Genomic DNA, 11038 nt, shown 5'->3' with positions numbered 1-11038 from the left:
GTCAAGTCGGACAATTTTGAGATGGAAGTCTACATTGGTTAACAAAATAGAGGGGGAGGCTCAAGAGGGGTTGATACCTGAGATCCAGCCCAGGAAAGTGGGAGGAAGAGGAAGAAGTGGAGAGGAGAGGAAGGGTGAGGAAACACAACGCACACGTATTCAGTGCTTATCATGTTAACAGGCACGATGTTAAGTACCAGAAGCAGAGGGTGCACCTTGAACCAACAGCATCATGGCACCTACCTGGAGTAGGCTTCATTCGCTGCTGCAGTAATTGCCTGGCACAGGGGGGTTGGTTCCGAGGAGAACCTGTTGGTGGTAATATGGATAGTCGTTATTTTCCATGACTTTATATCCCCTTGGGGGGATTCTCTTCTTACAACTATTTCTCCTTCTCTGGGTTTTCAGTCTATCAGTTTAATTACAGAACTCTAAACCACAGCATTAACCCTCTGCTTTTCTCTGACTATACAGGGTTGGGCAAAAGTAGACTTACAGTTACAGAGTTGATTCTTATATTTATTAATTATTGTATTATTTTCCATATGAAACAACTGTAAACCTACTTTGGTCTTATCCTGTACTCTAATTGACTGAAAAAGCTCTCATTTCTCAAACGGGATGTCTAATGACAATTTGCTGATCTTTAGCCATTCGTTCTAATCAATTGCATATAGTAATCACCATTTGGATGTCCCAACATCGTTCGTACATAGCATAGCCTCCTCCTCACCTTCAAAGGAACTTCTCAAGACATTAATGAGATTATAAATTCCATAGAGGTATTTTATCTACATTATATTTATTAATATGTTCACTCTTCTTGGATTTCAGGATAGTTGATTCTAGGGTTTGTGTCTTTTTCTATATGGTGTTGCTTAGAGCATATAGTAAAGTGTTTGGCACATGGAAGGACCCATCACATGTTTAGTTTATTGAAGTGAACTCAATGTTGAGTAAATATAAGGAAACTGAATAGATAAAAAACAAAATTTAGTTAAAATATTTTGGACTGTTCAAAAACCATCTCTATCAACATATTTAATCCTGGATTCTATATGTTCACGAGTTGTTTTCAAAATACCAAGGAACATAAAATGTAGCATATATATTTTGAGTAAAATATATACCTATACATATATAAAAAGATACAAGAATTTAAATTGCAGTATCATTTTTAGCATCAAGTGTAAACCATAAGGATATTCACTAATGAGGGCTAGTAAAAGAAATTATGGTTCATCAAAATAGCACATTGTATTAAATACTGTGAGTATATTATCATTCTGCTTGGATTTACTGAAAGAATACACACTGCACAAGAAACTTGTAGAAGATTAGGATTACAGCTACGGTTAGGGTTAGGGTTTGGGGCAGGAGCTTAAAAGCATATAAGGAAAATTAAATTTTCATGGCATATTCTCTCCAACATTAGAATTTTTATTAGGTGGTTTCAATAGCTTAAAAAGAACACAAAAGAAATCAACTCTAGCTAAGTTAAACAAAACCAAAACCATTAAAACTACAGAGAGATCTGATGCAACAATGCTCAATCTTCAAATGAAACCAGAGTCAATTTTGGAAATGACATGACATCTGGCTAAGAGGTCAGAGTCAATCTCCTTGAATACCTAGAACTCTTAAAAATGGTTTTCCTGGGTTTTTTGCTCACATGGTGATGAAGTGCCAGTTCAGATACTCTGCCCATTTTTCCAATTGGGTAGTTTGTTTTCCTATTATTGAGTTGTAAGACTTCTTTATGCAGTCTTGATACAAGTTATTTATAAGATGTGTGACTTGCAGATTATTTTCTCAGTCTGTTTACTGTCTTTTCACTCTTTTTATAGTATCAATGGAAGAGCCAAAGTTTTTCCTTTTGAAAAAGTATGATTTATCATTTTTTCTTTGATAGATCATGTCTTTGATGTTATATCTAAAAATTCATTGTCAAATCCAAAGTCACACAAATGTGCCCCCTTTTTTTCTGGAAGTTTTATAATTTTATGTTTCATAGTTAAGTCTGTGATTCACTGTTCATCTTTGAATGAGATGCAATTTAAATGTAAAGGTTTGAGGTTTTTTATATGGACATCCAATGACATCAGCACTATTTTTTAATTGTCCTTTCTCTATTAAATTGCCTTTGAAACCCTATGTCAAAAATTCAGTTGATTGTATTTTGTGAGGACATTTCGCGGCTCTCTCTGCTGTTCTACTCATCGATGTGCCAACCCTCTCACCAGTATGACAGTGTCTTGATTACTGTAGTTGATAATAAGTCTTAAAATCAGGTCATCTGATTTCACCAACATTATTTTTCTTTTTCAGAATGGCTTTAACCGTTCTGGATCCTTTGCCTTACCATGCAACTTTTAGATCAGCTTGTAACTACAAAAAATTTGCTAAGATTTTCACTGAGACTTTGTTGAATCTATAGACCAAATTAGAGGGAACTGGCTTCTTAACAATATTGACTATTCAATTTATGACCATGATATATCTCTCCATTGATTTAGATCTTTGGTTTCTTTTTATCACTGTTTTCAACATACAATTTCTGGTATGTTTTGATATGTTTGTATTTACTACTAAATGCTTCATTATTTTCATGTTATTGTGACTACTATTGTTCTTTTTCTAATTTCAAGTTTCAGTTCATATTACTGGCATACAGGACAATTTATTTTTATTTTGTGACCTGGCATCACAAAATAAGTATATGTCTAGGATTATTTGTAGTTGTGTTTTTGGTTTGAAGACATTAAAGATAACTCTGGCCTCATTACATTAGTGTGCAATGGTAATCCTCCCACCTGCTCCCTCATCATTGAGGCCTCCCTACCTTCAAGATCCCCCAAACAATCTACTATTATAAGACCACCATTTCAGCCCCTGTAATTCTGAAGTCTTCTTCACACACACTGATGGCAACTTGTTCAGAGTCGCTTGGAATATACAGGAATCGTTCTTGAGCACATGTAAGGAGCTGGCTGAACTGGTGTGATGTCTGGGAGGAAGATGATTGACATGTAAACTTAGTAAAGTGAGTTCACGGAGCTGCAACTTGGCTTCAGAAGCTCTGAGAATGTCAGCAGCCCTGCTCTCCTGTAGCTTCAAGCACTCCTTGCAGACTGCACAACTTCCGGGCCTGCATTGTGTCAGCAGAACAGCCTGACATAAATTTTCCTTCCCTGAAGTTCATAGGCAGTGTTCACAGAAACTACCGCCAGGAATCATAACAGTGGAAGTTGAAGCAGGTGGGGTGCGGTGGGGTGGGGATGACAATTACGAGCTGAAGTGGAGGCATTGTTCTGATGCTGTGAAAGGTGCTTTTAAGTAGATTAGTGATATTTCTGTGAAAGCTACCTTATCAATTCATTCAAAACAAAGCAGCCATTATGTGGAAATTGTGACATACAAGGAAGGAACAAAATGATCCTTTTGTTCAGACATCTAGCAAAAAAAAAGCCTAGATTCAATCAGAGTTCCCTAAAAGAAATGCTAAGTATTAGGATTAAATGGGTCTTTTAAAAATATTTCTGAATATTACAAAACTATTAAAATGATCTGAAAATACCTATTCTTTCTTCCTCTATACTCCCCCATTCTTTATACTAATAAGCCTCCCTTGAAGTTAAATACCTGTCTCAGTTGACCTTACTAATTGACACTGACAATTATTAAATAGTAGGGCAGAAATAAATGGTCACCAAAATATCAATACATATGATATTTTCTATTCTCTATGTTCGGTAGTAACTGAAGAGGCTCTCTGAAAATATTTTTGCATAAACTCTCCTATAGGTACAGAATAATATTCATGCATTTTCAGGTTTTTGAATATTAATCATGTCTTAGCTAGAATGATAATGTGCTGGGAAGAGTGAAAATAATGTGGATTTGGGAGCCAGTCCTGAGTTTGGATTCTAGGCTAATCTATTTTTGTTGTGACAGTAAGCAAGTTATTTAGCCTTTCTGGGTAAAGGAGGAAATAACATCTATCTTAAATATTGTAGAGGATATTAAATAAGATAATCTATATCCCCAATGAATACCTTTAGGCCCAATAAACCAGAGGTTTTCAGATGAGTGATTCTGTACCACCTACACCATACTCATGCTCAATCTCACTCCACCCATTTGGAGAAGTATTGGTTGCTGTAAGAAGTCCATAAATACTTAAGTGAACAGAGAAATACTGGTAGAGCCTCTGGCATAACTGAGGTTTAGATGCCCCCCAAAATTTGAAAACCATTGCTACCTTCCATAGTAACAAAAACTCAGATCGTGTCTTAGGCTCAGGTCTCACCAGGATGGAACACAGCTGAGAACCTCTAAGTTGGACGGATGATGATGTTGGAACAAACCCTGAGAATACAATGAATTCATTGTGCTTTGTTCTTTCCAAGATCACACAGAATCTGCCTGGATTTCCACTGTTTACACCACCATCCAACCTCAAGCTCCTAAATGTGGCTCAATTTCTCTGTCTTACACATTTGGGAGGAAAGAAGCAATTACTGAAAACATCCTAGTTGCTGGCATTATATATAGAAAGCACTTTACATGCATTTTCTCCTGATTTCATAAACTAACTCCATGGTGTTGGTACTATTATTATTCCTCATAGTTTAGGTGAGAAAACTGGGACAACCTGAGACTATTTTTAAAACCCTATGAAAAGTAAACAGCACCTTCGAGCACTTTCTAACGCCACTGCGGGAAATCGTTTCACTGTGCCGCCTGCTGCAGATGGTAGGGGCTCACTAGGAAGTCCTTGGCACTGAGCTGAGAACCACACATCCTGAAGACAGAAAGCAGCTAGTCAATCATTAGCCTCCCTTTTAGTGAGCCTTAAAATCTCTGAGGATGAACATGACTTGTGTTGGGGATTAGAAATGTTTCCCTGACAAAAGGACATGCTTTCTTCGCAGTCATTGAGAGGAGGGCTGAGCACTGGTGGCACTGCGGCTCCTCTACCCGTGGCCGACTTTCTCCGTTGTAGTAAACACTCTAGAGCAGTGGTTCTCAACCTTCCTAATGCCGCGACCCTTTAATACAGTTCCTCATGTTGTGGTGACCCCCAACCATAAAATTATTTTCGTTGCTACTTCATAACTGTAATTTTGCTACTGTTATGCATCGTCATGTAAATATCTGATATGCAGGATGTATTTTCATTGTTACAAATTGAACATAATTAAAGCATAGTCATTAATCACAAAAACAATATGTAATTATATATGTGTTTTCCGATGGTCTTAGGCGACCCCTGTGAAAGGGTCATTCGATCCCCAAAGGGTTCACGACCCACAGGTTGAGAACCGCTGCTCTAGAATCTGTCATTGTGTTAAAATACCAACCAGAAGGCATGACCATTTTTCTTACACCTATAAATAACTCATAGAATATTTCAGGTAGTGACATCAATAAAAACAGCAGGAACGTTGGATGACCTGGACCTTAGAACAAAATCCAGGCTATTGCTGAATACTGTTATTTTTTTTAAAACATGATACCAGACAAACTAATTTCCTAAAGTTTTTGCTTGTTTTATTCTAACTTACTGACTTCACAGCAAACTTCCAAGTGCCTTTCGAAAGCCTGAACAAAGGCTGAGGTCATCCTTATAGTACTGCTCTAGTTCTTAAAATCTCTTCACAGATGAGATCTCGCTTTCCTTTCACATTCTTACCCTGATGTCTTAACGTGATTGACACTCTTGAATATTGAACCAGAGTATGAGAGACTGAAAAATAGATTGGAAAACCTTGGGAAGAAAGTGGGATCTTGGGCAATAGCTCTGTTTTCCCTTTTTATTTTTCATGTTTTAAAAGTGACATGTAACTGTAATTTTAAGGTATACAATGTGTTGGTTTGATACATTTATATATGGCAATATGGCAACCACTGTAGTGCTAGCTAAAACCTCTGTCACATCACATTATTAGCACTGCATTTTTGTGGTGAAAATAATTAAGGTCTAGTCTCTTAGCAATGTTGATGTTTATAATACATCATTGTTGATCATAATTACTATGCTAGGTATTGGATCTCTAAAACTTATTCATCTACTAGTTGCAAATCCATACTCTTAAACATCTCTCCAACTCCAACTCCCTCAGCCCCTGGAAACCACCATTCAACTCTCTGTTTTTATGAGTCTGGCTTTTTTCCATTTTGAAGGTGGATACTCTATTCTGTTAGGGAGAAAATGCCTGAATTTGATCATGACAGACTAGGTTGATAGCTTGTTAGCTATATGTCCTTGGGAAAAATCAATGTCGCTCTGGTCTTCTGCTTTTTCATCATGTAAAGTAGGGATATTAACACATGCCTATAAGAGTGTTGTATAGATCCACTGAGAAAAGATAAATGAAAAACATTCTGAACCATAAATCAGCGCATCAATGTAAGCAATGGTGCCACTGAATCAAATGAAGAAAGAAGTGGAATCACCTTAAAGGAAATTTGGACAATAAGCCTCCCTCCCATGTTATTTTTCTCGCACAATACATGAGTAATTTATGATAAAAGATTCCAAGTATATGGAGAAAAATTAGAACGTTTCCTCTAATGAATTTGTTCAAGATTTGTCCCTTCAGTGTAACTACTGGTAATAGTTGGAAATCTTTTTCCTCCTTCCTCTTTAACTATGCACTCAAACTGCCCTTGTTATATCTGAAACCGACAGGAAAAATGCTGTAGTTTCACCTCTGTATGACCTGTGTTTGTCATTTTTCCTGCTTGGAATGTGTCCATCTTTTGGATGTGGAGAAACAGAAATCTACTTCTGGGAAGAGGTGATGACAAATGGTGAATGATTAACATCACCCCCCACCTCCCAAGCTGTTGTTTGAAGTATTCGGAGCTTTTTTTTTTTTTTTTTTTCAGTGAAAGGAGAATTATTCCATTATCCATGATTCATCGTTTTTTTTTTTGGTTGTTATTAGTATAAGTTTGAGAATCAATCTGACAGGAAAATAGCATCAAGTCATTAATGTGGAGCTTGAAAATACTGCATTTGCTTGCTCCACTGTTCTCAGTAGAATACAAAGCCAGAATGACCACGTTGAATCTTTTGAATGTACAACATATTTTGCCAAACTTTTTGGAGATGCTTTTTAATTTTACATTTCTGATATTGCAGTAACACCCTTGAGGTACCATGACTGAAAATAACCACTCATCTATTTGGGACTGCAAAATTTTGCATCAGATCTTATTTGAAAAATGTTCATTATAGATGCTAAGATAATTTATATTGTTAATAAACATAATATGATATCTTAATATACTTCACATAATCACAGTGATGGCTATCCACCAAAACTAATTTTCATTTTCTAACTGTGTTGGTGAGGAATTAGTATCCATGATCTTCAAAATCTGTGCTTTCTTATCCTTAAAAATAGTTACCTATTTAGAGTTAACATGTAAAATTTTGTATTATAAATCTAAATCATTGTAAAATACTTAATTTGCACAAAAACTGATATTTTAAAAGAAACTGATTAACAGAATCTAAACACATGAGCAATTGATACCCACATTTCTTTATGTAAACAAATACCCAAACTCTCATCGGTCAAATACTTTACATCATTCTTTAATCGTTTGAACTTATATGGCTATTCCATGGAACTCTAGAAAGATGAGGTCCTAGAATAAATGCCTTTCACTAAAAGTCTGAAGGCTCAGACTGCGCCTGGTTCTTTATAACCGTGTATATATAGAGAGGGGGCAAAAGTAGGTTTACAGTTGTTTATATGGAAAAGAATACAATAATTAATAAATAGTAATACAAGAATACGCTCTGTGTTTTGTGTACTCACACTGTAAACCTACCTTTGCGCCACCCTGGATATGGCACACAAACTGTTTATGGGAGTTAAAACGAATCTTCATTTAAGTGGAAAGTAGTTTTTTTTTAAATTTTCCATGACGCCATGCTCAACTACAGCAGGTTATGATTAAGGACATACACACCCCTAAGTGAAGTGTCACAGAAATGACAAATGTTTAGAGTTGGCAGCTTTCTCTCAGCTCCTTTGAAGGTAAACTATGTCTTTTTTTTCTCCCACATAAGACCATCTGTCTTCCACCGTGGTTTAAGAGCTGTTGTATTCAAATTGTACTTTTGTTTATTCATCCCATCCTGGCAACAAATATCTGGAAAAGAGCTATGGGAAAATGTTTAAATGATTGATACTGCCTGTGCGATCCAAAGCAAAAATCAAATTATCTCCAACACTACTCAAATCTCTTTTCTATCTCAAACACAGATAATAAATTAAAATGTCAGAAATACTCTTTGGCTTAAACATTTGTTTTGAAGATTAAAGATATGACCCGGCTCTCCTGGGAGCAAAAGTCATGTGAATTCTGTTCTTTTGGGGATTGTAGCAGTAAGGGCCCAGAGAAAGGGAAAAACAGCTTTGGAATCTTCATTTTGAGTATGCAATCGCTAGAATATTTGTATTTATGTGTCTTGAATACAGCAGGATAATTTTTCTGTAACATGGAACGCAGGGTCTGGTACCGTGCAAAAACAGAGTATCGGGATTCAGAATCTGTCTCTGCTACTTGCTATGTGGATTTAGGGAAATTCGTAACCTCAGTTTCCTTGTCTGTATAATGGGAATGATCATTGTGCCCGACTAATAGAACTGTTGCAAGCATAAAATGTGATTATGCATGTAAATATCATTATTATTATTATTATGCCTGTTAGATAGTGTAGTAAGGCTTCAATCATTGGTCTGTATTACAATTATTGCATACAAGGAGGTTGGCTAGGGTTCAAAAGAGGAACTGGCAGTGGGCACATGGTTACTTCTGCCAAAATCCATTTAGACTAGCCAGGACCTTGAGAAGTGTTTCTAGTACATCTATGTGAAGGGATAGTTTAATCAAAACACAAAACCAAGGGGGGTATAAACCAAGATTCTTAGAGATTGGCAAAACAAAACAGCATCCAATATTTAAAAGGCTTGTAAACCTAAAGTTTATATTCAAAGAGTATCGCTAAATCTATTATCAAAATGACCTTAATATAAATTTGGGTAATAAGCCCAGGGAGGTATTGACTTGTTTTAATAGTCCTTTTTATTCAGCCTACTTACCAAATTGTTCTTTACATTTCTTATTACTGTTACTTTGACTCTCTTGAATTTTCACATGGCGAATTTGCAGGTAATTATAGAAATTCCATTGCAACTTCCAAATATCAAAATATCTTTTTCTTTATATATATATATATTATTGATTTTTTACAGAGAGGGATAGAGAGTTAGAAACATCAACGAGAGAGAAACATCGATCAGCTACCTCCTGCACACCTCCTACTGGGGATGTGCCCGCAACCAAGGTACGTGCCCTTGACCGGAATCAAACCTGGGACCTTTCAGTCCACAGGCCAACACTCTATCCACTGAGCCAAACCGGTTAGGGCGAAATATCTTTTTCTTATTGCATTGACTAGAATTTCTACAACAATATAAATAATAAAGAAGAGAATATATATATCAATATACATCCTTTTTTTGTATACCTCTTTAATATTTTACCATTGAGAGTCAGAGGTTACAATAATGGTTATTTTTTTTTTAATCAGAATTGAAGTTAAATTACATAAATATCTATTCTGACATTAATTTATATTCTTCAATTATTTCCTCCTTTATTAATTAAATATATTTCCTACTATTACTATAATAAATATACTTGATTTGGGTGTATTACTCATGTTGCTATAATACATATGCCAATATTTTATTTTTAAGATTTTTGTTTCAATGTTCAAAAATGAGAATGGCCCAAATACTTTCTTAGGGGTCATTATTGGTAAGGTTATTGCTTCAATATTATGCTTATTTTATAAAATTCTGTACTTCGTTACAGTTTTTGTCTGAAAGCCACTTAGGGTTGTGGTTAAGAATCAAGGTTCCCACAAATCAAAACTGTATGGTATTGGCATAAAAACAGACACAAAGCTAATGAAACAGAATAGAAAGCCCAGAAATAAACCCACACATATATGGTCAATTAACTTATAACGAAGGAGCCAAGAACATAAAATGGGAAAAGGACAGTCTCTCCAATAAATGGTGTTGGGGAAACCGAACAGCCACATGCAAAATAATAAAACTGTACCACCATCTTATACTACACACAAAATAAACTCAAAATGGATTAAAGACATTTACAAAAGACCTAAAATCATAAAACTCCAGGAAGAAAATATAGAGGTAAACTCTTTGATATTGGTCTTGGCAATGATTATTTTTTTTTAATTTGGCACCAGAAACAAAGGCAACAAAAGCAAAAATAAACAAGAGACTACATCAAATTAAAATGTTTCTGCATAGCCGAAACCGGTTTGGCTCAGTGGATAGAGTGTCGGCCTGCAGACTGAAAGGTCCCAGGTTCGATTCCAGTCAAGGGCATGTACCTGGGTTGTGGGCACATCCCCAACCTGGGTTGCGGGCACATCCCCAGTAGGAGATGTGCAGGAGGCAGCTGGTCGATGTTCCTCTCTCATCGATGTTTCTAACTCTCTATCTCTCTCTCCCTTCCTCTCTGTAAAAAATCAATAAAATATATTTTTTTAAAAAAATGTTTCTGCATAGCAAAGGAAACCATCAACAAAATCAAAAGGCAACCAACTTAATGAAAAAAATACAAATTATATATCTGTTAAAAGGGATAATATCATATATATCCTATACAACTTAATAGAAAAAAATTCAAATGAAAATAAACCACCACAATGAGATGTAGCTTCACATGTTAGAATGGGTATTGTCAAAAAGACAAGAAATAACAAGTGTTGGTGAGAATGTGGAGAAAAAGAAATCCTAATGCATTGTGGGTGGGAATGGAAATTGGTGCAGCCACTATGGGAAACAAAATGCAGGTTCCTCAAAAAATTAAAAACAGAACTACAATATGATCTAGCAATTACACTGAGTATTTTTATCTGAAGGAAATGAAATCACTACCTTGAAATAGACCTGTACCCCTGTTATTTACACTA

The 11038-nt window shown here is 35.8% G+C and overlaps 1 long non-coding RNA gene across 1 annotated transcript in view; it reads right to left on the bottom strand.

Annotated features, from left to right (window-relative positions):
• Nucleotides 1-242: 242 nt before the first annotated feature.
• The window catches only part of LOC138992776 (uncharacterized), a 76035-nt gene continuing 65239 nt past the window's right edge, over nt 243-11038 (bottom strand). The window contains exon 3 of the long non-coding RNA XR_011468136.1: nt 243-309. This is a non-coding gene — a long non-coding RNA (uncharacterized lncRNA). The remainder of the gene's footprint in view (nt 310-11038) is intronic.

This window comes from Myotis yumanensis, unplaced genomic scaffold (assembly GCF_028538775.1).
Source record: "Myotis yumanensis isolate MYYU_CA2020_CCGP unplaced genomic scaffold, mMyoYum1.0.hap1 SCAF_14, whole genome shotgun sequence".
Taxonomy (NCBI): domain Eukaryota; kingdom Metazoa; phylum Chordata; class Mammalia; order Chiroptera; family Vespertilionidae; genus Myotis; species Myotis yumanensis.
The sequence above is the reverse complement of the archived record's forward strand: the minus strand, read 5'-3'. Positions and strand labels throughout refer to the sequence as shown.